Here is a 16,741-nt window from a genome sequence, read left to right on the forward strand (position 1 = left end):
CTGTTTGTTTCTAGCGTCTCTGAGTCTGGTGTAGCGCTCAGCACAAAGGCGATAGTTGGTATGTTTTTACTGAGTAGATGGATGACGGACAGATGGATGATGCTTGAATGTATGGATCAGCGAAGAATTGAATGGAAGGCAGGATCAGTTCAGTTCAGTTCAGTCGCTCAGTCGTGTCCGACTCCTTGCGACCCCATGAATCACAGCACACCGGGCCTCCCTGTCCATCAACAACTCCGGAGTTCACTCAGACTCACGTCCATTGAGTCAGTGATGCCATCCAGCCATCTCATCCTCTGTCGTCCCCTTCTCCTCCTGCCCCCAATCCCTCCCAGCATCAGAGTCTTTTCCAATGAGTCAACTCTTCCATGAGGTAGCCAAAGTACTGGAGTTTCAGCTTGAGCATCAGTCCTTCCAAAGAAATCCCAGGGCTGATCTCCTTCAGAATGGACTGGTTGGATCTCCTTGCAGTCCAAGGGACTCTCAAGAGTCTTCTCCAACACCACAGTTCAAAAGCATCAATTCTTCGGCGCTCAGCCTTCTTCACAGTCCAACTCTCACATCCATACATGACCACAGGAAAAACCATAGCCTTGACTAGACAGACCTTTGTTGGCAAAGTAATGTCTCTGCTTTTGAATATGCTATCTAGGTTGGTCATAACTTTCCTTCCAAGGAGTAAGCGTCTTTTAATTTCATGGCTGCAGTAACCATCTGCAGTGATTTTGGAGCCCCCCAAAAATAAAGTCTGACACTGTTTCCACTGTTGGGGAAGGCTGGGTAGAGTTGAGTAAACTGGGTAGGTGGGTAGAAGTGTGGGTGAATGGATTGGTGGGTACCAGGATGGCTGGATGGATGGATGGAGAACGATTGGATTCATGGATCAGTGGAGGAATAACGGAATGTTGGAGAGAGTGAATAGGACAGTTGGCTGGATGTGTGAGTGGGTGGATTGTTGGCAGATAGATAGATGGATAGATGGAGAGCGGGACAGAAAAGTGCTACAGCCCAGGTTGGGGATGGGGGATAATGCTTTACACTGCCCCCATCTCAAAGTCACCAGTTTAGAAGAATTAAATGAGGTCAAAGAATGAGTCAGCTAGAGTTTTCACATGAGGGATATTTAGCAGGAAAAAAAAAATAATGTGAGAAGGAAGAGCCTCTGAGCCTCTGAGATTCTCAAGCAAAATCCTGTAAGTTGGTTATGCTTTCTTGCAGTGCTGGCATGTTACTTACTGAGAGCTTACCATATGTCGTGCCTCTGGGTTTCATCTGGAAGTGGGAAGAAGTCTGACATGCCGACCCTGACTCAGAGTGTGGTCAGGGTCAGACACGACGGTGCTACGTCATCAGTGGGTCTCCTTGGTGGAAGCTGGGTGCACTCCGAAGAGCAAAGGTTTTGGAGATACACAGTGGGTTTGTGTCCCGATCCTTCTCTGTCTGGCCTCAAGCAAATTGCTTGACCCCTCTCTCCAAACCTAGACTCCAAACCCAGATTTGCTCATCCTACCTGGTAGGATTGTTGCCAGCCCATGCTTATGAAATGCAAGGCCCAGGCCTGGATGTGACTGACAGATACCGAGGTGGGCCTCAGCTTGTAAGGCTGGCAGAGCTTCTTAATTTTCCATCCCTGCCTTTCAATGCGACGCAACCTTCCTGCAGTGAGGACCACAAACCAGGGAAGAGCTGGAGTCGGCGAATCCACTCCAGCTCATCTGGATTCAGGTTCAGCCTCGTCCACGCCCCCGCTGCTCGGTTTCAGACAAGCCCCTGGACCTGTCTGAACTCCAAGTCCCACCTCTACCTCCAAGGCCCCCTTGCTGTTTCTCAAACACAGCTGTTACGCCTGCACCCAAGCTGCGAGAGAGGCTGCGAAAGTGAGTTTTCTTGTGTCTGCCGTGGGGAGGCATGGGCTCCCCAGGTTGACGCTCTGCACACAAATCTGCCCTGAGACACGGTGCAGGGGGAAGGGGGTCTGGAAAGGCAGACAGAAGACATGGGCGTCTCACCCCATCCGGAAGAGGAGTTCCGTCCCATGCTGTTTACATGGGACTCTATGCAACATATTTATTCATTTATTTTCCACTCTGTTCTCTCAACGCTGCTATTGTCAGTTTCATGAGGGGAACTTCTGTGTCCTCAGGGACTGAAGCCCAGCCAGGCGCACAGTTTGTGTCAAATAAATGTGTTGGATAAATGAGTGGATAGATGACTGGATGGATGGATAGATGATTGGATGGATAATGCATGAATTGATAGGTAACTAGCCAGGCACAACAGAATTAATTAAAGAGCTTAAACACACACACTCACACACACTCACACACACACACACACACACTCACACACACACTCTCACGTGCCTACATGGGGCATTTCGCTGAATCCTCGTGGTCAACCTCCGAGCGGGCAGCTAACACTGCCCTTTTTTTCAGAGCACAAACCTGAGGCTCAGAGAGGTGAAGTCACTGACCTCAGGTCACATAGCCAGAAAGTGAAGGAGCCAAGAATCCAGGTAAGATCAGCTCGATTCCGAAACCCAAGCCTGATCTGATCGGGTCAGTGGGGCCACGCGGGACCCGGGGGTTTTCAGTCCCCAGGTGGTTCTGACGTGCAGTCGGGACAAGGACCCGGGGGCCAGACCAGCCAGGTCTGGGGGCAGCGAGCCGCCTTTGGGGCCGGCTGCCGTCTCCTGTTCTGCCTCGCAGCCTGTTTCCCCTTCTCTGACATGGAGGCGTGGAGGCGATGGCAGCACCTGCCTCAGGGGGTTTTGGGTGGAGGCAAGGAGCGGAGCAGAGCCACAGGGTAGGAAGCTCAGGGCAGAAACCGCCCTGCAGAGGCCGCAGGTTTCCTCACTGCGTGGGGGGCTGTCGGCCGTCCTGTCCCTTCTCTCAGCTCCCCTGGGCACAGACACATTCCAAACCCATAGTGTAGAGCCCAAGATAAGAGGAAGGAGACGTCTTGGGGGCATTCAGGAGGCTCGGAAAGGGCAGAGCAGGGCTGCTGTAGCGACTCTACACTCAGAACACATGTCCACTGGCGTGTGACCCCGCTGACCACAACTGCGCGGTTCATGACAGCAAAAGCCAGGAAACAAGCCCCACAGTGGTAACAGCTGGGGTGTGCTGAGAGCAATGCTTCTCAATTCAGAACCAATGACATCTGGGGCTGGATAGTCTCTCTAGGGGCTTCCCTGGTGGCTCAGATGGTAAAGAAGCTGCCTGTAATGCCTGAGACCCAGATTCAATCCTTGGATCGGGAAGATCCTTGGAGAAGGGACTGGCTACCCACTCCAGTATTCTTGCCTGGGAAATCCATGGACAGAGGGGCCTGGTGGACTGCCGTCCATGGGGTCGCAAAGAGTCGGACTCCACTGGGCGACTGAGCACAGCACACAGCACAGTCCCTGCGGAGGGAATCTGCTCTGTGCATTGCAGGATGCTAACAGCATCCCTGGCCTTCGTCCACTAGATGCCGGTAGCTTCTTCTCTGCTCCAGTGGTAAAGGTCTCCCGACACTGCCGCATGTCCCCTAGGAGGACAGAATTGCCCGAGAGCATCTGGTGGAGAGCCTGCTCCACGCCAAGGCCTGCAGCCTGCGCTCTGCGGGAGCTGCTTCCTCTGGGCCCTCATCACACCCAGAGGCGGAGGCTCTTCTTCCTTCATGCAGACACAGGGAGGCGGCTGGTTTATCTCTGGTCACGGAGCTGGCATTTCAGCACAGCTGTGACTTGAACCTGTGATAAGTCCCAGGGCCCTCTTTTTCTAGCCACTTTCTGTGGGTTCCTTGGCTTTCTCTCCATTTACAATCATGTTGTCTGTGACTCGAGATCGTTTCATTTCTTCTTTCCCTGTCTGGCCACCTTGACACATTCGAGGAAAAAACTTGCATGACATGAACTATAGCTCAAGTAGATTCTATAATCTGCACAGAGATTCTCTCAGGAACTTAGGTCTCCTCAATTACTGACATTTGGAAAATACAGAGAGAAAAGAAAACACGACATCTCTGATAGGACCCCCCATAAAGGCTAACTTTCCAACAGTTTTGTCCTCCGAGTGGCTTCCTCTGTTTAGAAATTTTGTTGTGCAGTTGCAATCACACTCTACACACAACTTCAAATCTTGCTTTTCCTAAACTGTACAATTTTTAAATGTTATCACAGACTCCTCTTGGATGTTATTTTAATTGTTGTTATTGTGGCAAAGACCCATGCTTCCCTCCAATTCTCTGATCTCTCCCTCTTCTTTAGTAATAAAAATCTCAAATTTTAGCTGGGCAAGTGACCACCCAGAAAAAAAACTACATTCCCCAGCCTTTTTTTTTTTTTTTTGGCTATACCATGTGGCATGTGGGATATTAGTCCCCCAATCAGGGATCAAACCTGTGCCTTCTGCATCAGAAGCTTGGAGTCTAAACCACTGGACCACCAGGCAAGTCTCTCCCCAGTCTCTCTTGCAGCTAAGTGTGTCCATGTGACAAGTTCATGGGGTATAATGTCCAAGTCCTTACGGAGAGAGTGCCTGTGCTTTTTCCCAGCCTCCTCACTGGCTGGAATGCAGAGTTGTGGCCAGAACTGAGTGGCTATCTTGGGCCATGGTAGAAGCCTAGAAGAAAGAATCCCTGACGAATGTATGAAGCCACCCCACCAGCCCTGGACTAACATCTCCACACTTCTTTTGTGTAAGAGAGAAAAACAAGCTTTTCTTTCACCTGTTTTCTGGTTTTCTTTGGCCACTCAAGGATGTACATAACCCTGAGCGCCCCACTAACATTTAACCCTGAGCGTCCCACGAATATTTCGCTGGAGCAATCAGTTCTTGGCTTCTTTTCAGGATCATTGCCTGATTAACTAAACCCATTCCCTGGTCACAGGGTGTTTAGGTAGTTTCTGATTCCTCACGACTCTACATAATTCTACTGCAAACATCTTGGTGCATCTTTCACTATTTGTGATTATCTTCTCAGATTAGAATTCCAGAAGAGGGATTTAGGAGTCAAAGAACATGAATAATCTTGTTCTTGTTGTTTAGTTGCTAAGTCATGTCTAACTCCGTGACCCTATGGACTGCAGCACACCAGACTGCTGTGTCTTCCACCATCTCCCGGAGTTTGCTCAAATTCATGTCCACTGAGTTGTGATGCTATCCAACTGTCTCATCTTCTGCTGCCCCCTTCTCCTCCTGCCTTCTATCTTTCCCAGCATCAGGGTCTTTTCCAATGAGTTGGCTCTTTACATCAGGTGGCCAAAGTATTGGAGCTTCAGCTTCAGCATCAGTCCTTCCAATGAACATTCTTAATACCTGTTAGTACTTGTCATCCCGGGGTGGGCACAGAGTTAGGACTGAGGGCTATTCAGCCAGAAACGAGGCCCAGGTCTTCTGGCAGGGCTGTCCAGAAGGGAGCCTGCTTGCTCTCCTGGGACCCCTCCCAATGCATCCTTGAGGGCCAGGTCCATTCTCCTCCACACCTCTTGTCCTGCCCTTCTCTGATTACACATCTCTAGCAGGCGTGTCTGATTGGTAGAGCCCCAAGTCCCAGGCCTGCACCAAGCCAAGCGAGGCTGGGAACGTGCATCTTCCGGCATCTCTGTCAGGGAGCTGTGGCCACTAGGGTAGGAACGTCCCTGACGTGGAGGATGCAACGTGCAGGGCAGCCAGAAAGTAGGGCAGAGCTTAGTTCCACAAGCAAAGACCCAGCTGGGCCTGTGGGAGGAATGCAGAGAGGTTTCTGGCAACACTTTTTCATTTCTTCTCCACTTATGATGCAGGAACAGCAGGCAATAAAGGGAACAAGGATATCGTTCCTGGTTGTGTCAGCCTCGCAGTTAACTCAGCTCTGCAAAAGCTGAGTGAGAGCCGGCAATCCACATCTGTCAGGTCACAGGCCCCTTTCTCTTTCCACCACCCGAGGCCAGCAAGTCAGCCTGATGTCCTCCTCCGGCTGTGGTTGTGTCTCTCCGACCACTGCCCACACCCCTTAAGGGCAGGGCCTGTTTGCCTCACCCACTGTAGTCCTCCCAGCACCCAGGCAGCTCTGGCACACGGAGATTTATCTGGCACAACAGATAAATCTTGAATGAATGAATAATGACAGTCAGTTCTCAGCCTTGGAAGGAAGCTTGGAATCTTGGAATTAGCATTTCTTGATTCAACCAATACTGAACGCCTACAATGCTCCATAAAGAAGGTTGAACACTGAAAAATTGATACTTTCTAACTGGTGGTGCTGGAGAAGATTCTTCAGAGTCCCTTGGACTGCAAGGAGATCAAACCAGTCAATTCCAAAGGAAATCAACCCTGAATAAGTCATTAGAAGGACTGATGCTAAAGCTGAAGCTCCAAAACTTTGGCCACCTGATGCAAAGAGCTGACTCATTGGAAAAGACCCTGATGGTGGGAAAGACTGAGGGCAGGAGGAGAAGGAGGGACAGAGGATGAGATGGCTAGATTGTATTACTGACTCAATGGACATGAATTTGTGCAAACTCAGGGAGACAGTGAAGGACAGGGGAGCCTGGCAACCTGCAGTCCCTGGGTTCACAGAGTCAGACACGACTGAGCGACTGAGCAACAACAATACTCCAGGCTCTGTTTTAGGTGCTGGGGCTACTGTAGGAAAGATAACAAGCGTAGTCGGTGGGCATGGACACTAAATATGAATGTGATCCAAAATATGAGTGTAACGAAACATAATGTGACATGATATTCATTGTTCAGTCCTTTACGACCCCATGGACTGTAGCCTGCCAGGCTCCTCTGTCCGTGGGATTTTCCAGGCAAGAATACTGCAGTGGGTTGCCATTTCCTTCTCCAGGGGATCTTTCCCACCCGGAGATCAAACCCAGTTCTCCTACATTGCAGGCAGATTCTTTACTATTGAGCCACCAGGTAAAACTTAAGAAAGGAAGCTTTAGGAAGAAAGATAACACTGGATAAGTAACTTAGAGAGGCTAATTTAAAAAAAAAAAAAAGGTTGTGAAGTCCTGTCTTAGAAGAAGACATTTGAGCAGAGATCTGAAGTAAGCAAGCCAGGAGAAGCGTATTCCCGGCAGAGGAAACAGCCGGTGCAAGGGCCCTGGGGTAGGAACGGGTTTGACATGTGCTGTATGCACGGAGGCAGCCAGGAAGGGAAGGGTTATACCCAGTTTCCCAACTTCAGCACATGTACGGAACACTTCACTGGCAACTGGCGGAAACAGTGGGATGGGAGTGGGATGAGTTTTTCACTCTTAAGCTTCTCTGGAAAAACATGTCAGTGAGAGACAATAAATCTTGATTTGTCCCAAAAAACAATGGGCCCGTGAAACCCATGAAGTGTCAGGCTGAAAGTAAACGGCCGAAGGGCTGGGGCACGGGTGGCTCATATGGAATTCGTTAAGGGATCTGTGTTTGAAAAAGAATTTCCCAGTTCGGGGCAGAAGTCTCTGGTCAGCATCAAAAAGCTGTTTATTGTGGTGCCTCCGTGCAGACATGAAAAATGGAGATTTGCTGCCTAGCTAGAGACGTGGAAAGATGTACCCGATATGCTAAGTGGGAAGAAATAGGTCACAGGGTAGGATAATACATTATGTAACCCCTTAGAGAAGTCACCCATTCCTTCCTTCATTCGGAAAATATTCAGTGCAGGCCTACTGTGCGCTAGCACCCTGCTGGCTGTGGGGGCCGCAGACGTGACCCTCCCTGCCTCCTGGAACTTTCTGCACAGTGGAGAAGGCAGATAATGATCAGAATATCTAATCATCAAATACAAATATATCATCACAAGCTTTGATCAGAGCTAAAGAAAAAAAGATACCTGGGAAGGCAAGAATGTGCAGAGACGTCAGGTGATGGAAGAAGCCTAAAAGGATGTACTCCAAACTGTGGAAGGGGAAGTAAGGTTTCAGGAGATTCCACTTTTCTTATCTTCCCCTTTCTTCTCTTTGTGCGTTCTGATTTTTTTAAGCAATGTCATACTTTATAATTAAGTGAGTTGAAAAACACAAACAAAACCAAAATGAATAGAGGAATTGGAAGTCATGTGTCCAAAGATGATTTAACCCCAGGAAAGGAAGGAAGGACATGTGAGAATCTGCTAACTGTGCTGGCTTCCAGGAAGCAGAGCCAGAGGCCGGGGTGGGAGAGACAACCTCATAGCTCACTGGAGGCCCCTTAAACTGATTGAGTATGCACGGATGAAAAAACAAACAACAATAATAAAAATAAGCAAAGATATTTTCAAATGAAACTTCAAATCAGGTTTTATTTTTGTGAAAAATGAAAAAGCAGGCCAGAGAAGGAACTCAGGACAAATAAATTAACTAAGCCAAATTTCCACAAAAAATCTGTGTGTTGTTTCTCTCTGGAGGGGGGCCTTCTTGTTTTCATCTCCGTACTTCTCCGTAACTCCTATATTTAAAATTAGAAGAATAAAAAAGACAAGAAAACAGACCTCTGTGCTTTGAAAGGCATTGTTTTGCCTGCTTTTCACAGTAACTCTCTAATGTGTCTTGTTCATTGTTCCCATTTGACAGATGCGGAAACTGAGGCTCAGCTGATGAAGCCCCTGGCCAGAAGTCACACAGCTGGATTGAACCCAGGTTGGTCTAACCCCCCAAAGTCTGTTTTAAACCAGGATGCTCAGGTGCCCTTCAAGATGTCCTTCAAGGAAATTGGCATTGCTTTTGAAAATCAGAGGGGGAGAAAACCAAACAAACCAAACAAGAAATATGACATTTTTTAAACCACTTCTTCAGGCTCTGATGGGGCCTGAGACCAACTGGGCTTGGGCAGGATTTCCCGGCAGGGGCACTGTTTGTACTTTGGGTGGGGTGTTCCTTCATGGTGCCTGGCCATCCCCCCGCCCACTCCATGCAGGTCCCTGCCCTCTGAAGACCAGCTGTGTCCCCCAATCCTGCGTCATCCAGACCCCCATCCCTCTCCGAAGCTTCCCCTGTTGAAGACTGCTGGGGGGCGCCCTGTGGTGACACCCCGTTCCCGCAGTGAGCTGAGCGCTTCCCAGGCTGTAAGCCCCCTGTTAGAGTTGACCCTCCCTGCAGATGAGGGGAGAGATGAGGCTCAGAGAGGCTGGGTGACTCGCCCGAGGTCACACAGTAAGCACTGAGCCCTGGGTCTTGTCCCAGGCTGCAGCATCTCCCCTTGGGGACCAGGCAGGCCCAGGAGCTGTCTCTTACAGCCCGGGGGCTAGGCTGAAGGGGAGAAAGAGGCGTGTGAACTGCAGTCCCCGGCCCCCGGACCAGGTGGCTGCCAAGCACCACCGTTCACTCTGGCCAGGGAGGCCAGGCGGGGAGACTCGGAGCCCCAGGCTGAAGGGCCGGGCGGGCGCTGGGGACGGGAAAGCGCGGCTCCCTCTGCCTGCCCGGCAGCGGCCGTGGCCGCCCGCCAGGCCCCGCCTGACGTCAGGCTTTGACCAGGGACATAATGTGCTGGCGTGGGGACAAGGGCTGGCTGCAGGGAGACGGGCCGGAGGCGGGGCGGTCAGGAGAGACAGGCAAGGGGGGAGCGAACAGGAAAGGGAGAAACAGACAGAGTTCAAGACGCAGAGACTCGGAGGCGGAGAAGAGGAACACAGAACCAGAAGGAAGGGACCCCGAGGGCGGGGGAGGAAGACCCAGGACATGAAAGGGGAAATTGAGGTGGAAATTGAGAGACCCAGAGATGCAGAAAAACAGCAATAGAAAGTGGTTTAGAGAAAGCTGCGGGCAGGTGAGGGGGACAGACAGACAGACAGCAGAGATCAGAGGGGTGTGAGGTTTAAGTGCAAGCTTGGGAGACCCCAGACCTGGGCGGGACGTGGCTCTGCCCTGGGGGCTGGTGACTCAGCACTCCTGGCCTCTGATTCCTGACCTGGGGGCTGGGGCCCGCAGTCACAGGCCTTATTCATTTGGGGAGGGAGCAGGGTGCCCCCTCCACAACAGGGATGGTGGGAGTCCAGCTGCAGGGAACCTTCTGGCAGCACTCGGCAGGTGATGAGAGCCAGAGACACTGGAGGTGACAACTAGAGGGGGTGGGCAAGGCAAGAGAGAAAGAGGGTGCAAGCAGGGGAGAGGGGAGAGCTGACCCCACGGAAAAGAGCCCCTGCTCCAGAGTGCCCCTGGCCCCACTGCCGCCAGGCGTCCCCCCGCCCACCCCCGGCGCTACACGAACACAAGGCCACTGTCACAGACCTTGGCCCGGCCTTGCCTGCCTCAGGGCCCAGCCCCCTGTTTATGGGCTTGAGAAGGCCATGATCCCAGGGCCGTCACGTCACCAAAGCCGAACAAGGCCAGGGCCCGCTCGCTGCCGGCCTTCCAGCCCTGTCATCCCTTATCCAGCTTAATTATTAAACGCCCCAGCAGGGCCGAGGGTCTGAGCCAGCTGCCCTCCCAGGGGTGGGCAGGGGTGACTGCGTGTCCCCATTTATGCAGGGGCACACTCAGTCTCGAGACCCCAGGCTGTACTTGCAAAGTGCCCTTTCTCTCGCCCCCACTGCTCCCAGGAGCCGCCATCACCTTCATCTTCATCCTCAGAGTTAGTAAGCTAAAGCAGCTACCGGGTATGGGGCACGGTCCCTAGGCCCCCTGACAGTCCCAAGAGAGTGAGCGATATTATTGTTCCATTTTCCAGATGAAGAAACTGAGGCTCGGGAAGCTAGAGTCACTCTCTCAGGGCCACCTGGTAACTTGTTAAGTGGCAGAGCCATGCGTCCAGCCCAGCCACCCTATTGAGCAGATAGCAGCCCCCATTTCCTGAGCAGCTGCTGAGTGCCAGGCTACTTGAGCCAGATGCCTTACCTACATCGTCTCTTTCAACTGAGGTGGCAGTTCTTAGCCCAGCACGATTTTTTTCCCCTCAGGAGGCTTTAGGCTACATCAGGGGTCATTTGGCGTTCTCACAACTGGGGACATGCTCCTGGCATCTCAGGGATGGAGGTCAGTGATGCCTTTCAGCATCCCACCCCGCAAAGGGCAGCCCCCACAGCAGAGAACATGAGTAAATAAGAGTTGCTCAGTTGTGTCCAACTCTTCACGAACCCATGGACTGTAGCCCTCCAGGCTCCTCTGTCCATGGAATTCTGCAGGCCAGAATACTGGAGTGGGTTGCCATGCCCTCCTCCAGGGGATCTTCCCGATCCAGGGATGGAACCTGTGTCTCCCACATTGCAGGCAGATTCTTTACTGACTGAGCCACCAGGGAAGATCCAGCCCCCAAGGTCAGTAGCATGGAGGCTGAGAACCCTGCTGTAAGTGGAACAGGTGAGAACCCCGCTGTAAGTGGAACAGGTGAGAACCCTGCTGTAAGTGGAACAGGTGAGAACTCTGCAGTAACCCTGTTACAATCTCCAGTCGCGGACGTGGAATCCGAGGCACAGACAGAGAGCCCCACTGCCAGGGCTCCCACCCCATGACCCTGCTCTTCCCTCACGAGACCCAAGGCCACTTCTGATGGCGTCTGCCCTTAGGAGACCTCAACTAACCTCTATTTCAGGCCCTTTGAAGCCCTTGTGTGCCTAGTATAAACAAGGCCTCACTGTTTTTTCACATGTGAAGATGGGGTTTTAATCACTGACTGAAGAAAGAGATCAAGCCAAAAAGTCACCGGGACAGTCAGAATGTCTTTAAATGTGTTTGTATTTTATTCACAACAGCAGAGGGGGCTGTTGGGAACTGGCTTCACAGGGATTCGTGGAGCAAAGGTTTCCTGAGCACTGCTAGGTGCCAGGCCCTGTCTCTGGTGCAGGAGATACAGCAGAGAACCAGACAGACCGGCCCTACTGGGTCTTTAAGAGATAGCAGTCTTGTGGGGATGGTGGATAATCAACAGGAAAACAAACAGTAAAGACAGCTTCAGACTGTGTTCAGACTGTGGGGAGAGGGAAGGGCTGTCACAGGGAGGGCAGAGTCCAAGGGGGCCTTTCTGAGGAAGTGGGACCTGAAGGATACCAAGCAATAGCCTTGGGAAGAGGCAGGGCGGAAGGCTCCAGGCCGAGGGAACAGCATGTGCAAAGGCCCCGAGGCAGGTGCACGCATGGAGTGTTGAGGCCCAGCAAGCAGGGCTGGAGAGGAGCTTAGAGAAGTAACCAGCACACAGCTGTGTAGGACTCTGTGGCCACTGTAAGGGCTTTGCATGCGCTCTGAGGGAGCTGGGGTTTATAGGGTGATTTTAAGCAGAAAAGGCGTAAGACTTAACTTAGGTTCTAACAAGATCCCTTCGGATGAATGATGCTCCCTTTCCCAAATATCCTCCTCTTAATCCCCCAGACCTTTGAACGTCACTTTGTATGGCATAAGGAATTATGCAGCTATGATTTAGCTAAAGATCTTGAGCTGGGAAGATGATCCTGGATGATCTGAGTGGGCCCAACGGAATCACGGGAGTCCTTATAAGATGGAGGCTGAAGGAGGTTTGACCACAGAAGAGGAGAAGGCAGAGAGAATGACAGAACCAGATTGAAAGGAGGCACATTGAAGAGGGAAGAAGGGGCCACAAGCCAAGGGATGCAAGTCACCACTGGAAGTTGGAGAAGACAAGGAAACAGCCTCTCCCCAGAGCCTCCGGCAGGAGCCAGCCCTGCCAGCATCTCGACTTCAGTCCAGAGACTGATTTCAGACTTCTGACCTCCAGAACTCTAAGTAAATAAATTTGTGCTCTTAAGCCACGAAATTTGTGATCATTTGCTACAGCAGCCGTGGGAAACTGATGCAGATGCCATGGGGAAGACAGAGGTGGGGAGAGTGGGGTGGGCAGTGACGTGGGGAGAGTGAAGTGGGAGCTGGGGGACCAAGGCTGGGGGCTACCGCAGTAGTCCAGGCAGGAGATGAGGGTGGGTAGAGAGAAGTGGATGGATTCAAGAGGACTTTAGGAAGCCAGACAGGCAGCCTTGCTGATGGGCTGGATGCAGCATGGCGGGGGGGTTGGGGGGGTGCGGCTGGGACCCAGTGTTTCTGGCTCACCCAGTCATCTCTGGGCTAGTGCCCAGGACACAGAGTTGGCCACCACACAGTTCCTGCTCTGGGGAAGAATTCAGCCGGGGGAGGCCCAGGAATAGTTACAGGGTGATGAGGGAGACCAGGCTCAGCTACCCTAGAACCTCACATCTCACACACTCAGGTCTCTGCCACATCTTCAGGGAGGCCTCCCTGACCACCTTGTCTTAGAGAACCCCTCCCTCCATCTCTTTCTCCCCCTGCTTTGGCTCGCCTCATGTGTCTTGTGGTCATGCTACATGTGCGTCTGTTTCTTTGCTGTCTGACTCCCTTCCCTGCTCAAAATCAGCTCCACAAGGAGGACTTGGTCTGACTTGTCTAGCACTGAATCTCAGCACCCAGTGTTGGCCCGCCTGAGGGGTGCTCAGCACATGTGTATTGAATGAATGAATGAATCCACATTTTCCGACAAGGACACAAAGAAAAGTCAGAACAAGGGAATGACTAGCTCAGGGTCACACAGTGGTTCAGTGTGGGACCAGGATTTGAACCCAAACTGATTCCAAAGTTTGCATTAAGTTGCCCACCTCCTTTTAATACCAATGATACAACCTGTGCTTGAGAAGTTTCCACACTGTGGGATGCAGTACTCCATCCTTCATGAACGCCAGACATTCTACTTTTTAAAGTATTTGTTCGGTTGGCTATGCCAGGTCTTACTTGTAGCATGGGGGATGCTCAGCCTTTGTTGCAGCATGCGGGATCTTTAGTTGTGGCTTGCAAACTCTTTCTTAGTTATGCATGTTGGACCTAGTTCCCTGGCCAGGGATGGAACCCAGTCCCCCTGCGTTGGGAGCGTGGAGTCCTAGCCACTGGACACCAGGGCAGTCCCCAGAATTCTAAATGCGGCACCTGAGGAATTCTGCAGGGCACTCATCATGCCCAGGGAGGTTACCTGTCATAAAACTGAAGCTCAGCGAGACTGGGCTCTTCCTGGACATGCACAGCTTGCCAGCAGTAGGGCCAGGATTTAATCCCCACTGCACCCCACACTCAGGGTCTTCTCTCTCAGTCCCAGCATGTTCTGGGCCCCTGAGAAATAAGGAAGGGCCTCCTAGCCTAATGGCCTAAAAGGCAGGGTAAGTATAGACCACTCCGCCCACGGTCCTGGGGGAAGTCCAGCAACACCTCAAGCCGGGAGCTTCTGAGAAAGAGAGTCAGGGGTTAGGGCCTGGGGCCCTGGGGTCACACTTCAGCTCTGCCCCTTCCCTGCTGTGTGGCCTCAGGAAAGTGGCCTCCTTTCTCTGACCCAGGGCTCTTCCAATACTCCAGCTAAAATTCTAGACAAAGCCCTATAGAGCACATGTTAAAATAAAAAGACCCAGCCTATATTCTGACATTTTTCATTAGACTATACTGCCTTGGCCAAACACATGTACTCATAATAAAATATACGAAGCTTAATCTGAAAACATCAGCAATAACAAGGGGAGCTTATTTTCCTCTCCTACGCACAACGTCCAGATGTAGGCAGTTCGGGGTGGGTGTGAAGATTCCACGGGGCCCTCAGTGTCCCACCCTCTGTCCCGTTCACCACTCTGCCACCCCCAGGGTGTGGTCTTCCTGTTCATGCCCCAACACAGAGGCCACAGCACCAGCCTTCTCCTCTGCCTTCCAGGTGGCAGGGTGGAGAAGGAAAGACAGTGAGTAGAGGGCAAACAATAGCTGAATCTCTAGAAAAGTTTCCAGAAACTGCTGCACATACTCCCAATCACAGCCTGGGAGTCGGAGCTTGGTTGTATGGCTGCACCCAGCTACAGGGAAAGCAGGAGAAAACTTTATTCTGCACGGCCATGAGCTCTGATAAAAGTGGATCAAGTACTTGAAAATGAACGAAATCATTTCAGATAATGATACATGCTGGGAAGGGAGCAAACAGGGTGGCCTGCGGGAAGCTGTGTGGGGAAGGCCTCCTGAGGTGACGCTGGTGTAGTCTAGTCGCTAAGTCATGTCCGACTCTTTTGCGACCCCGAGGCCTGTAGCCCACCAGGCTCCTCTGTCCATGGGATTTCCCGGGCAAGAAGACTGGAGTGGCACGGTTGAGGCCTAAATGAGAAGACGGACTGGGGCTGAGCATCCCGGGAACAGAAAGTGCTTGCTCGGAAGTAGGAACAGGCCTGGTTGCTGAAGAAACAGGAAGGAGGCCAGCGCGGCTGAGATGGGATGGGGCTGGGGGCCCGCTGGGGAGGAGGTGGGGTCACAGAGGTCAACGGGGCTAGATGCAGAGCAACACTGGGAGGCCCTGGCTGGAGTGTTGGGTTTTTTTTTTTTATCAGTGCAGCAGGGTGATACAGGAGGGCTGAGGTTGAGGATGCATCTGACTTGCTGTGACATCCTTCTGAGAGGGCGCAGACCCCCCTGAGCCTGGGAAACATACCAGATCCTTGGCAGAGCTTCATCTGTTCTTTCACTCACTCGCCCATTTATTCCTTCAATGAATGGGCTATAGTAACAGGACTGACCCCACCCTCAGGAGAAGGACAGACAGACTGAGCAGACAAGCAGACACAGCTCACAGGTGGCTGTGGGCCCCCTGAGGAGATGGGCGGGGCTCCAGGAGGGCCCGCGATCACCTGGGAACCAGCAGGAGCTTTCCACGGGGGTGATTTTGAGCTGACGTTTGAACCAGAAGGAAGCGTGATCTTGGGGAGATCTGGAGAGGAGGGAGACCAGAGTCCAGGTTGGGGGAATAGCTTGTGCCCAGGCCTGGAGACTCAGGAAGAGAAGTGCCCGTTCGAGAAACTCACCAGACGCTGGACTGGCAAGAGCAAGGAGGATGAGAGGGGAGGTGAGCAGAGGTCAGGTCTCAGAGAGCCCAGAGGAGGGCTTGGGGTTTCTGGGTTCCAGGCAGGAGGCTGTGTTAAGAGCCTTGACCCCAAGTCCCAGGGATGGGCCCGGGGTCAGATCAAGATAGGCAGGGACCTTGCTCTCCTCCAAGGGTGTGCATGGGCTCCCTAATGACGGGGGTTGCTGCCTTCCTATGGCCCTGCCTGCTGGGGTGTTCTTCTCTTGCTCTCAGCCCTGAGAGTGCCCTCTGACTCAGCCCCCTCTAGGCAACCCCTCCCATCACCCCCAAGGCCCCCATCCCCGCCCCCATCCCTCCCTGAGACATCTCCATAGAATTGCCTGACCCTGGCACCCCTGCAAGAGTGTCTATAATACATCTGCAATCAGACCTGCCCATTTCACAGAGGGAGGAACTGAGGTCCTATGAGAAAGAGACTCTTCCCCCAATCTCACTTCCAGGTTGGAATAGCGTCACAGCCTGCTCCCCCATCTCCTGACACCTGGCCCTGAATCTTCACACAGTTTAATTTTTTAAAAAAAGAAGGAAGACGAGAGGAGGAGGAAGAGAAAGGGGAGAGAGGGAAAGAAGGGAGATGGAAGGGAGGAGAGAAGGAAGGGCATGAACAAGTCACATTCAAATCAAACTTCTAAGTGTGGGCCCTTACCAGGGAAGGGAAAGGAATTAGCACACCCTGACCACGTGCCAGGCACCTCACCTACATCCGCTCCATCAGTGGAATCCTCCCTGCCTCACGGTACGAGGGGTACAGTGACATCCTCTGAATGGTTTGGAAAACAGAGAGGCTAGGCAGCCTCCCCACCGTCACACAGCACTTATCTGGAAGAGAGGAGATTTGAAGACCATTCTGGCTGCAGTTCTAGCCCCACGAACTCGCCTATCGCCAGCCCAGGCCCCTGCTCCCCTGCCTGCAGAAGCTGCAGCCTCATCTCCCCAAATGAAACAGCAGCAGTTTTCCCTGGCTGCCC

General features: G+C 52.3%; 1 long non-coding RNA gene across 3 annotated transcripts; it reads left to right on the plus strand.

Moving 5' to 3' along the window:
• Positions 1 to 391: 391 nt before the first annotated feature.
• On the plus strand, positions 392 to 14,264 carry LOC133259890 (uncharacterized). 3 transcript variants are annotated; one of them, XR_009740573.1, is made up of 4 exons: positions 392 to 1,877; positions 2,436 to 2,515; positions 8,516 to 8,581; positions 12,242 to 14,264. It is a non-coding gene; the product is annotated as an uncharacterized LOC133259890 (long non-coding RNA). The 3 variants fall into 3 exon arrangements; XR_009740572.1 differs by having other exon boundaries at positions 392 to 2,515; positions 8,516 to 11,236; XR_009740571.1 differs by having other exon boundaries at positions 392 to 2,515.
• Positions 14,265 to 16,741: the final 2,477 nt, after the last annotated feature.

The sequence above is a fragment of the Bos javanicus genome, chromosome 13 (assembly GCF_032452875.1).
Source record: "Bos javanicus breed banteng chromosome 13, ARS-OSU_banteng_1.0, whole genome shotgun sequence".
NCBI classification, from domain to species: domain Eukaryota; kingdom Metazoa; phylum Chordata; class Mammalia; order Artiodactyla; family Bovidae; genus Bos; species Bos javanicus.